Source organism: Equus caballus, chromosome 23 (assembly GCF_041296265.1).
Source record: "Equus caballus isolate H_3958 breed thoroughbred chromosome 23, TB-T2T, whole genome shotgun sequence".
Lineage (NCBI taxonomy): Eukaryota > Metazoa > Chordata > Mammalia > Perissodactyla > Equidae > Equus > Equus caballus.
Window position 1 is genome coordinate 20,436,865 of NC_091706.1, and position 13,196 is coordinate 20,450,060.

The 13,196-nt window shown below is 45.8% G+C and overlaps 1 long non-coding RNA gene across 1 annotated transcript; it reads right to left on the reverse strand.

The window, feature by feature from the left end:
* Positions 1-1,548: 1,548 nt before the first annotated feature.
* Positions 1,549-8,743, reverse strand: LOC138920285 (uncharacterized). The gene is made up of 3 exons (XR_011431162.1): positions 8,365-8,743; positions 5,885-6,022; positions 1,549-5,200 (listed from the first exon to the last, which is right to left on the reverse strand). It is a non-coding gene; the product is annotated as an uncharacterized lncRNA (long non-coding RNA).
* Positions 8,744-13,196: the final 4,453 nt, after the last annotated feature.

Below are 13,196 nucleotides of genomic sequence, written 5' to 3' on the forward strand. Positions count from 1 at the left end.
CTTGCAATCTTGGAGGCCAAGATGCATGAGAGCGTTATTTCATTTTGTTTTTTTTAAATTTTACAGGAAGTTTGGTATATTGACAGTCACCGAAATCAGCAATTCTTAAGCTAGTTAGCCTCAAAACTTCTTTACACTATTGAGGACCTATAGAACTCTTATTTGGGTTGTTTATATCAATGTCTGCTGAGAAAATTTTTACATACTCAATTTTTCAATGAAATAAAAATAATAAGAAATCCACTGCACATTAACATAAATTACATATTTCTATGAAAAATATATTTTACTTACAAAATAATAACTAATTTAGTGAGAAAAGTAGCATTGTTTTACATTTTTTCAAATATCGTTTATGTCTGGCTCAAGATAAGACAGGTGGATTCTCACATCAGTTTCTTTATTCAACGTGTTGCCCTATCACCTATCACAGAGCCTCTGGAAGACTCCACTGTACATTTGTGAGAGAACGAGAGTGGAAAGGCAAGCAATATCTCAACAAGGGTGACAAGACAATTCAATGGAGAAAGAATAGTTATTTCAAGAAATGGCTCTGGGACAACTGGATGTCCACATGCAAAAGAATAAAGTTGGATACCTGCTTTACATCCTACACAAAAATTAACTCAAAGTGGATCCAAGATGGGGAGTGGCTGTGTGATATAATTTATATTAAGAAATATACATTTTGGTTTCTCCCAGTTTCTGACAAACAGCTCCTAAAACTCAGAATTTCCTAAGAAGTGAGAGCAATAAGGGTGTCTTCTGTTATGTTAATGAGGTGGCTTTTGGGAAGCACCTAAGGATGGGGGCTGGTTGCCAGGGGAACCAATCAGGTGATTAGAGGTTTGGAATTCTTAGTGCCTCCCCCTGAGCTGGGGGTTAGGGACTGGTGATTGAGTTCAATCACCAAGGACTAATGATTTAATCAATCATGACTGTGTAATGAAGCCTCCATAAAAACCCAAAAGGATGGGGTTCAAAGAGCTCCTGGTTGGTGAACACATGGACATGTGGGGAGAGTGGCGTGCTCCTAGAGGACATGGAAGCTACGTGCCCTTTCCCCATACTTTGCCCTATGTAGCTCTTCTGTAGGGCTGTTCCTGAGTGGTACCCTTTTAGGATAAACTGGTGATCTAGTAAACAGGATGTGTCTCTGAGTTCTGTGAGCCAGTCAAGCAAATTAATCATACCCACACATGAGGTCATGGGAACCTCCAATCTATAGCCAGTGGGTCAGAAGCCGAGGTGACAACCTGGACTTGGGACTGTCACTTGAAGGGGAGGGCAGTCTTGTGGGCCTGAGCCCTTAACCTGTGGGTTCTGATGCTATCTCCAGGTAGACAGCATCAGAATTGAGTTGAATTGTAGGTGCAGCTGGTGTCAGAGAATTGTTGCATGTGTGGGGAAACCCCCTCATACAGTGGAATTGGTACAGAACCCTCTTAGGCTGTTAATGGGTACAGGTTTATTTGGGAGATGATTAAAATGTTTCAGAATTAGACGGTGGTGATAGTTGCGCAGCCTAGTGAATATACAAAAATCCACTCAATTTTAAATGGTGAGTTTATTGTATGTCAATTGCATATTAACACAACAATCAATCAAAGATCTGAATAGAAGAGCTAAAACTATAAAATTGATATAAGAAAATATAGGCTTAAGTCCTCATGACCTTGGATTAGGCCGTAGTTTCTTAGCTATGACATCCAAAATATAAGCAACAACAACAACAAAAAAAACAGATACAGCGGGTATCTTCAAAATTTAAAAATTTTTGACGCCACCAAGAAAGTAAAAAGACAGCCCACAGAATGGGAAAAAATATTTGCAAATCATTTATTGTATAAGCGGTTTGTATCCAGAATATATAAAGAACTCTTACAATTCAATAATAAAAAGACAACCCAATTTAAAAACAGGCAAAAGATCCAAATAGAGAGTACTCCAAAGAAGATATGCAAATGGCCAAGAAGCACATGAAAAGAAGCTCAACATCAAGGAAATGCAAGTCAAAACCACAATGAGACACCACTTCACACCCACTAAGATGGCATAATCAGACAGATAAGGGTTAGCAAATAAGTGGAGAAATTTGAAACCATTATGCACTGCTGGTGGGAACACAAACTGGGCAGCCACTTGGGAAAACAGTTTGGCCGTTCTTCAGAAGATTAAACATAGAGTCACCACATGACCCAGTAATTTCAAGCCTAGGTATATACCCAAGAGAAATGAACTATGTATCTATACAGCAAGTTTTACAAGAATGTTCACTGCAACATTATTCATGTTAGCCAAAAGGGGGAAACAATCCAATTGATGAGTTAATAAATAAAATGTGATCTATCCATACAATGAAATATTATTCAGCAATGAAAAGGAAAGAAATATTGATATGTGCTACAAAATGGACAATCTTGAAAACATGCTAAGTGAAAGAAGCCAGACACAAAAGCCCACATATTGGACAATTACATTTTTATCAAATGTGTACAATAGACAAATCCATAGAGACAGAAAGTAGATTAGTGATTACCTAGGGGTGAGAGGTTTGGGAGGAAGTGAGGGTATGACTGCTACAGGGCTCAGAGTTTCTTTCGGGGATGATGAAAGTTCTAAAATTGATTGTGGTGATGCTCACACAATTCTGTGAATATATTAAATTTATACACTTTGAGTACGTGCATGAATTTTAAAGTATGTGAATCATATCTCAATAAAACTGCTACCCAATAAAAGCAAACAACATCTTCACATTATTTTGAAATTACTTTGAACCTCATAGATGCCCTGAAAGGATCTCAGGGACTTCCAGGGGTCCCGGAACAACCTTGAGAACCGCTGACCCAGACAAAGCATCTAGACTTGCTGTTGGAGGTCATCTTCCTAGAAGTCATTGCCCCCTTCCCCTTCCTCCTTCTGGGAAGAGGCCAGGGTTTTTGGTATTGACCCCTCTCCCATGCAGAACTCCACCAGGAGGGAAGTTGGTCCCACCCTGAGTCCCAGGGTCAGGCTCCAGTCACCTTAAGATAATCAGTAAATTCCCTTCCACTGATGACAGTCACTGGTTCAGGGTTGGGCATGTGGCCTAGGAGGTCTGATCAGAGTGACTGCAGGACTTTTGCTTGGAATGCTGAGTCAGAAGAGGTTTCTCTCTTCCTCTGGAGGGGACCCTATGAAAACGTGAGAACTGGAACTACTACAACCATCCCAACAGCAGTCCGAGGATAAAGCCATCACAAAAGGCAGGACGGTCCTTGAATTAAGTCCTTAACCCAGGACTCCTGGATATATGAGCCAGTAAATGTCCTTAATGTTAAAGTCAGTTTGAATTAGAGTTTGCTAGATGAGTGAAAAGTATCCAGCTATATACTGTCCAACCGATGTGAAGCTAACAGGATTGCATTGTCCTCACAGTCAATGCACTCTGCCATTGCTTTGAGGACGTCAAGACATAAGATCTTAGCAGACCATTGAAATAGCATTACATTTTTTCAGAATACATTTAATACAAAGAGCTGGCCCATGTAATCTAGGCCTAAAAACGTCAGAGCTGGGCCACAGTATTTAACAAACTGTCTCTCCCTTCTGTTCCTTTCGTGTCTGATTTTCAGTGGACCCTGAACTGCATTCTAGATGAGTTTGATAGAGAAATGTGTGGGATTGTCCTTCTAGCAGAAAAGGTGTGGCTGGGGCCGGCCCCAGGGCCGAGTGGTTGGGTTCGCGTGTTCCACTTAGGCGGCCCAGGGTTTGGATCCTGGGCGGAGACATGGCACTGCTCATTAGGCCATGTTGAGGCCGCGTCCCACATGCCACAAGTAGAAGGACTCACAACCAAAATATGCAACTATGTACTGAGGGGATTTGGGGAGAAAAAAAAGCAGAAAAAAAAATGAAAAGGTGTGGCTGTTATTTGCTCTTGGCTTGGATTTCACAGCAGGATTGTCATGGGACCCGACACTCAGCTTAGCACATATGGATGTCTGCATGTGACCATCCAATTCCTGCTCCAACAGAGAAGAAACTCAGGGAGCAGGAGCTACTCCCCTTTTTTAAAACTAAATTGATTATAGTAGTACTCTCCATTTGGATGGTGTTTTGACAGTCACAACGTGCTTTTCAACACATCATCTCAGGTCTTGCACAATCAGAAACTGATAGGATTTGGGCTAAAAAACATTAGATTCTAAGTCAAGACCTTCCCACTACTTAGGATTACCTCTAATACACCTTCACATAATATCAAGATAACACTTGATATTTTTTTCAGCGCTTACTGTGGGCCGGGGACTAAGCACTTGACATATGAGATGGCTTGTAGCTGCGCAGAACACATCAATTCAGTAAGGACTGAACTGATATTTAGTAACACAAACTAAGAAGAATTATCCAATAATTTTTCTTGTCCTGGAATTTGATCACACAGAGATTCCCTGAAATAAGCCAGGGTTTACGTAACTTCTTATTAAACTCTCCTGACAGTTTTATTGTAACAATAATTGTAACTCACTTTGACCTATTCTGACAGACACTACTGCTTGCTCAGCCAACAGCCATCCCTGCCCCTCACCACAGACACACACACACATCTCTCCATTCCCCCCATTATGGCAAAGTCCATCTCTCGTTATAGAGAGTGAAGAGTGAAGACACCAGACACACATCATCCTAGACTCTTCTGCAGCTAGGGCATGGGTATATGACCCAATCCTGGCCAATGGGATCCGATGAGAAGATTTATGAGGGCCTCTAGAAAAGGTGTTCTTCCATGATTAAAAGAAATGCATGAGGAAATACCGCGTTTTATATGGTGGATGTGGTAGTGTCTAGCAACATCCAGAATTACTGCAGCCATCTCATAATCATGACGACTGGGTGACATAGCTGGTGTGCTGAGGATGGCAAAGTAGAAAGGTGGAAAGTGTCTGGGTCCATGCAGAGCTGCTGAACAACACTGAAGCTGCCCTACCTCTGGACTTCTCCTTAGGTAAGATAATAAGTGTCCTTACTATTGAAGCCATGTTAGCTGGCCTGCTGTCTTACTTTCAGCCTAAAGCATCCTAACTCTCAAGTCTCAAGAGGCAGTGCTCCAGAGAAGAAAGGGCTCCGGATTTTGAGTCAAATGACCTGGGTTCTGGTTCACTTACTTCCCAGGTGACCCAAATTGCTTCATCTCTCTGGACCTCCTTTTCCATACCTATAAGATTGAGATAAAACGGAGATAATATAAGAGAGTTATAAAAATCACAGGAGATAATATGTATACAACCACTCTGTCAACAGCAATGTTTTATGCAAATGTAATTGATTTTATGTAATAAGTAAACCATACACTTTTAAAACTGGAGTCATCCATCTATCCAATTCCCTTATTTTACAAAAGAAGAAACATTGACTGCAATGTCAAATGACTCAATGTTACACAAGTGGTTAGTAACATAACTAAACCACACATCACCTGATTCCCAATCTAATGTTGTCATGCTACCCTCATGCTGATAAGTACTGAGACAGACTAAATGTTGGACACTCATTCATTCAGCAAGTGTTTACTGAACACATACTATATGTCAGATTCTACTCTAGCTACTGGGGACTCCTTGATGAACAACAACAACAACAAAATGTTCCTGAACTCATGGATTTAACAGTGTGGAAGGGATATTAATCTATATCTACAAGTATTTGCTGAGTGCCTACTATGTGCTTGGACTATGCTAGGATTTCTACTCAAATCCAGATCCAAATTTGCAGCCGATTCCAACAATATCAACCATGTATACCAGGCTTTGCTAAAGAATGAATAATGTGAAAGTCTACAGATTACTCAATAAAAGTCAGCATTAAAAATAGCAGGTTCATTAGAAGGACTTAGGAATACCATGCTGGCATCCAAAAACGTGGACAGATGGGGAAGATGGCTAGGACTCCGCTCCACTTGAAAGAGGAAGACTGAATGAAAGAGGTTACAGCTCAGCCACGTCCTTCTACAGTCTCCAGGATCAAGGGTTGGCTCAATCTGAAAAGACCAGTAGAGACCATTTAGAGACTCCTTCCCTTCCCCAGGCCTCTGTCTGGTGCCCTAGACTCTGCTTTGCTCCTTTTTGTCAATTTGAATTCCTCTTCCACCCTACCTAAACATTCACATGCAAATGACAAAGAACCCCAGACCCTGTGAAAAAAGACAGAGCAAGTGGCTTTTGGTATCTCCTCCTGGGAATGGCTATCAGGCTGCTGAGACCTGCCATTAGGTCGGTTGTTGGGGAGTTTTCTTTGCCAAAATACAGCACAATATATAATTTGGAAAAAGAATACTTAAAGAATATTTAAAAGCTGTTGTTTTTCAAAAAGAACCCATAAACCACCTCTTGCGCAGGTTACGGAGGGAGGATGTCTTCGTCACTGTGCAACAGTCCACACACTCCTTTAATTTGGTGATTCCAAGGAATGGAGGAAAAAGGCGAGGAAGGAAGGAAGGAAGGACAGATGGACTTCCCAGGGTACATACTGGTGACTCCAAAAGGTTCTTTAAAAAAAAAATCATTTTGTTCTCACTCTAAACAAATGGAAAGTTTCTTGGGACCTTACACCCAGAAGCGCAATTTCAATTCCTGGGTACAGAACACTCTAGGAAGGTACAAGGTCCAAAATTATCAAAATAAAAACCTTTTAATTCATTTTAATTGGTTAAATGATAATTTTCACTTAAGGGCAGCAAAAGATGTGCCACAAAATGAAACATTGGATTTCTTGTCAGAATGCCAAAATCAACATTTTGGAACATGGCATTTTATGTCTTTGGCATCAGTTGGGCAGAACAAACTCTAACTTTCCAAACTGTTATTGGGCTGTCAAAATTTATTGTTTCCCAGAACACCAGACAACAAATACACGTCCTTTGGGGACGGCTTATCTATTCTGAGCAAGACACAGTCCAGAAAGGGGAAAAAGTCAGGGGCGTTCCCACCAAGTGAGCCTGGACAGGGCAGACAGAGGGCTGAGAGAGCAGAGGAGAAGTCCATAGCCCACTGCCTGCTCTTGCCCCTCATTATCGCCATGTTCAGGATGGGTTAAAGGACTTGTACATGCACTTTAGGACTTAAAGCAAAGAGCACAATCACTCTCTCTGGATCACAGGACAGTACACGGCAAACGTTTGTGTGCAACCCTGTGGCAGCAGGAAAACTGCCCACGCTGCTAATCCTTTCATTATTAAGTTTAGCAGCAGTGCTTAGCTCAGAATGAAATCAAGATCCTCCAGAACATTCAGTGGGCAGGGAGCTCAATCCTGGAGCTTCAAGCCTTGGAGTAGGTGAGAAGAGGAATTCCCAGAGACAAATAAGTAAATATACGCAAGAGTCAGCAGCTAATGATGCTGAGCCCTGACACGACTGCCAGATTGTGCGCACCGAGTGGGCCATGGCAGCGGGCACGCACCAGCCTACATATACACGCACCGAAAGTGCACACATGCGCGCACACGCCCACACAAACACACACGCCCTAGCAGCTCACACCAGATCTCCTGCAAGCACAAAGGCACTTGCTACCCGAGGATGGGACTGTCAGCAAAACTGTCTTCTCCCAAACAACTCTCCCTTCTCCAGCTTGGGCGAGAGCGAACGTCCACCAACAATCCAAGGGAAGTTTTTTCCCCGGGACCCAGGTCCCGCAGGGTCCCTCCCTGCCCGCCTCCCAGCCCTTTTCCTTCGTCTGAAACAGATTTCACAGGATTCCTTCTGAGGTAGCTCCAGTTCCGCGCAGCGCGCGCCCCTCCCTCAAGGCTGAAGCTCCGGGCAGCCTGGCCTCTCTCACTCCCAGGAAACGTCACCTCCGCCCCACGCGAAAAAAGGGCACGGGAAGGGAGACGGCAGGGAGCGGGAGCGGATCCCTGGGGCTGAGGACACCATCGGAACCCAGGTGCCGGAGAGAGAAATGAGGCAACCCAGGCTGATGCATCCCTTCTCCACGTGGAAGAAGGGAGGAAGAATAGTGGCGACATGCAGGTACCCCTGTGGGCTCTCAGAGCTCCCATTTCCTGGTGTGGTGGAGGACAGAAGGGTTAGGGTCTCCAGGCAGACAGCTGCCCCGTGCCCCAAGCCTCGCCTCAGCGAGACGTGCGCATAGCATGCGCTCGGGAAAGAGCCAAGCGCGGAAACATGCGACTGGCGCCTGCCTGGGACACTGTTCCCCATTGTTTGGTTGGCTCCCAGCCTCAAAAGGCAGAGGAACTGAAATCTGGCTTTCCAGTAGGCGCCAGGGTGCGGGTCCACGCCCCTGCCAGCAAACGCCCACCGGCGGAGCCCCACTCCCCGCCTCGCCCCGCGCGTCCCAGGCTCCTTTGTCCCGCGCTGCCCACACCTGCGTGCGTCCAGAGATCTCCTAGTCGTCCAGTGCATTTGACCTCCTGGGTGAGCGAGGGGATGCTGGAGCTCCAAAGAGGATCATTTTCACGGTTCTCCTGCCTCTCGGCACCCAGTGGCAGGAGGCGAACATGCATCGCGGCCCGGAGGAGGGAGCCGGAGGTTCGGGGCCGGGGTGGCGCTGGTCGGCGCGGGGACACACCCATGCGCACGCACCATCCCGACACTGGGAACGGCTAAGCCAAGGGACATCAGTGGAGACGGGCGCCTGTGGCCACACGTGCTGGGCATCCGGGGCGCGGCAGGCGGGTCCCTCCCTCGCTCTCCCTCCTCCTCCCTCCCCTCCGCCTCGCCCATTCCCTTCCCCGCCTCCTCTCGTCGCTCGCCCTCCTGCGCCTCCCTCCGCCTGGATTTCCTTGCCCAGGCCGCCCTGAGCCGGTGACTGCCGGCAGGCGCGCAACTCCCTCACTCCCACGCGTGCCGAGCAGCGTGAGGAGAAGGCGGAGGGACGGCTGGCACTGGTGGCCTGGGTGCCCCGGCAGTGGGCTGCTCCGGCGTCGCTGCGTTGGGCTGGGCCCGGCCGCCTCCTGCTCCCGCCGCGATCGCTCTGGCTCCTGCTCGCGCTAGTCACTGCCCGGGCTGCCCTACTCCTCTGTCCCACAGCGCCCTGCTTGGCGCGTCCCCAGGGACCTGGCCGCAGGCGGGGGTGGAGGGCGATGCTGGCCTACACTCTCGGGGAGGATTCCACCGCGGGAGACGATTGTTGGACCAGGGGCTAACCCCCAAGAGGGACAGGAGGCCTTGGCAGGGCTACACCAGGAATGTGGCTAATAGCAACAACAATCTTTGTACTCATGGGGATTTTTTTAAAGCCTGTATTTTATTTAATATTAACAGGGAGTCACTTTCCTCCTCTAGGAATTTCAGAGCCTCCCTTAGGCAATTTCCCGTTTAACTCTCCCAGCATGTCCCTGTGATCTTTGGTAGCTGTACCTTAGACCCAGCAAGAGGGTCCCTATCCTGCCCCTCCCTCTTTAGGAACCTTCCTCCTGCTCCCCTTGTGGAGGGATCCGGATGGGCCCCGTCCGGATTTAGACCAATCTCTGGGTACTGGGGACTCTGGAATTCCCTGCCCGCCTCCACGGTGTTGGGGGTAGCGGATCTCCTGCCCCTCTGTCTGCCCCAGGGCGGCTCAGTCCCCCGTGTGATGTGTTCATAGGCCCAAGGAGGGGCCAAGACTCGACTCTGGAGGCAGGTGGTCAGAGGTTGGACGTGGGGGCCAGGACTTCCTGGAGTAGAATGAGAAGGAGGGCCTCTGACCCCCCCTACCCTTCCTGAGCTGAACAGGTCATTATCACGGAGTATTTGTTAGAGGAGGGCCTTGTCGCCCTGTTCTCAGCTCTTGCTGCAGCTGCCCAGAGCCCCCTCTCCAGAGGTACACCCTGTCCTGGGGCTGGAGGAGGGGTGGCCCAGCCATTTCACCTAACTTTGGTAAACTTGGGGGGGGCCCATATGCTCTGGGACACCCGGTGGGGTCGGCTGAGGCTTGGTGGGGCCTGCACTGCAGTGGGACATCTCCCTTTGCTTGCTCCTGCTTCCTCCCCCTGCTGATTACTAATAAATACCCTACAGGCCAAACTCCGTCTCAGGATCTGCTTCTGGAGACTCCAAACTGTGACAACTTATCAAGATGGAAAGATAGAGTATATTTTATTTGACAGTTGCTGTCTTGATTGTTGCATTTGAATCTTTAGATAATAGTGTGTGAGCCCCCATGGTAGCCTTGCCCTGGGCCTGTGAGGGCTAGGGCCAGGCCTGACAGGGAGGTCAGCATGGAGGCTCTGGGAAGATGTGGATTTGATTCTTGGCCCAGCTATTGGCCAACCCTAGGGGTCCTGGGAAAGTCTCTTCATTTCTTTTCTCAGCTTCCAAGGCGAGCACATCTGTGTTTGTTCTGGCCATCTCACAGGTGGCTGAGAAGCTGGAGGAGGCAAGGCCAGTGGAGGGCAGGTTACAGCCTGTGGTCTGTAAAGCCCCATGTGCATAGATGAGCTGGCAGAGATAGGACTGTCCCACTCCAGTGTGAAACTGCAACGGGGGTCACCTCACCTCTCCCACCCCAAGCAGCAGATCTGAGACTGCCTAGAGATCAAAGAAAAGTCACCACCCGACACAGTCCAAGCTTTTATTTAAGGTTATATACTTGTCCATCCTTATTATAGCAACCTTTGGCTCCACAGAGTCATGTTCAATACCCCAAAATCATTATCTCACATCCCAAGGAAGCAGAAGGAGGACAGTGGGAAAATGAACAGAACGAAGATCACCCAAAGTGGGACTGCAAGGCACAGAAGTTTGAGGAAATGAGAAGAAACCAGGATTGGCCTCCTGTCCTGATTTGTCATGAAGGCTGGGCTTCAGCTGCTGTAAAGATCTGGGCTCTGGAAGCCCTGGGCACACATGGAAAAACAACGAATTACTCCTCATGCTCACCTGGAGTGACGTACTCACTGAAGACAAGGCTTTGGGAAACCAAGTGGCCACAGTCAAAAAAATAACATGAAGAGCAAGAGAAATTCAAGACTGAACTCAAGTGATGAGGTTAAAGCTGGACCACTCAAGGGAATGCAGTGACACGCTCCGAGTCCTGAATGCTCAGCTCAAGACTTTTAAAAATCTGTGTTTTCTTGGAACAGAGCTAAAAAAACAATTATTAATTGAACTGCAAGGCTAAAAACCAAACTCAAAATTTTGCCTACAAGTTGCCAAATTAGAAAGTCAATTGACTTATCAGCCTCATCAGATTTCATGTGTGAGAGATAGTTATCTCCAGGAAAAAGTGGGAATCTGGGAATGGAAATGGGACCATGAAGGAGGATTTGGATAAGCCTAGTAACTCAAGCCCCCAGGCCCCTCTTGGCAGCAGAACGAAGCCTTTTCCCTTCCGTATGAGGCTGTCCCTGCCTTGTTTGAGGCCCTATCTGACCTCACACAGTTACCTTGGAGAGGGAATTAATCTCCTGCCCCACCCACCAGCCCATCTCCTCTGACCCCTGTCACTTTTAATACTTGGATCAGACACAAGCACACCCTGGGAGGCCAGTTACAAAGTCAATCCCAGGAACAGGAAGAATTGCAAGGTTTTGAGAATTTAAATGGAAAAGGATACGTGTGAATGAACCTAGATTTGTCAATTTGAGTGCACTGTCCAGTGACTCTGGTTTCAATGTATTATCTATATAAATTGACTGACTTCTGGACTCAGCTAGATGATAATGAGAAGGAGGAAATCTCCTGATATTTTTATAGGAAAAAGTCCAAAGAATCAAGAAGAAGGCAATATTGAGTGCATTTTCACATGTAGCCAGCTCACTTCTCTTGTAACCATGTCTCCATGTTAAATTTTTTAAATTTAAAAATGAGTAAAATGTGTGTGTGAACAAGTGTTAAGGATTCAAGCAAAATGCCAGCTTTGGTGAAATGAAGTTAAAATGGTTCACATGTGATACTTAGCCAATGTTCCTAATGAATTGTTAAGATTAGTATGTTAACATCAATAGGAACCAAAAGAAAAAGCTTCATGTTTCTTTTGAAATAATTTATTAGACAAAATTTGATTGTAGTGGGTTGAAGACTGTAGTAGGAAGTTTCACAAGAGACTTCAAGAGGATTTGAAAGTAGCCTTTTCAAGTATAAAATTTGATCTAAAATAAGTTATATATCAAATTGTCAAAAGTGATCAAATTGTACACTTTTAATGGGTGCATTTTTGTACATAAATTATACCTCAATAAAATAATTAGGTTCACAGAAGCAAACAAGTTTTCAATAAAAAATTGAAAATATTTTATTTAGAAGTTTACTGCTTGTTCAATATTTAATATCATCCCTAATATTTTGTATTTTATCTATGTTAGTATAAGTATATACTGAATTTTTTCACCAAGTCCCATATGGATGGCCCCAAATTCCTTCCAACTCAACCCAGTGTGCTATGTAAATTCTACAAATGCCAACAAATGAAAAACTTACACGTGGCAGAGATTTCTAACTATCCATAAAAATACATTCTCCCTTCATTTACAGGGTGTGGGCTGAAATGTTGCTCTCTATTCATGCACCCCCTGTATTAGAATTACACACCCACGCCTTTGCTATATGAGTTCACAGTATCTCTCAATAAAGTAGGAAGAGTATTTTCCCAGCCCTGTTGATGTTGGGCTTAGTCACGTGACTTGCTTTGATCAGTGGATTGTGAGTGAGGGTGACTATGTGACACTTCCGGACTGAGTCTCCAGAGGCATCAAGAATTTCTGCTCACTCTTGCGCACTTCTTTCTTGAGAAGAACATGCCCCAGAAAGACATTGGCTTTTCCATCTGAGCCCCAGAACAAACCTATGTGGAGCAGGTCTGAACCCAACCCACAGCCTGGCACATGCCCAGCCAACCTGTAGACTAACGAGAGCCTTCCAGCCCAGCCTAGCTTAGAGCAGCTGAACAGCAGCCAACGTGCAAATTTGTGAGGGTGTGAATAAATGCTTGTGTTTAAAAGCCACCAGGTTTAGGAGGGTTTGTTACAGAGCATCATTGCAATGATACTTGACGAACATACATCCTGATAGTACTGTTGCTGGACACATGGTTACCTCACTAGACTCTACGTCCCCTGCAGCTGGATGTTGACATGCGAGGAATTTCTTCCCAGTGAAGTGTAAGCAGAAGTGTTAGATGCCAGTTTCAGATTTGGACAAGACTATGAATGTCTTTCCTCTTCTGTCTTCCCACTGGCTGGGGCCCACATATGGAAGGCACTCAATTTTGATATTCTA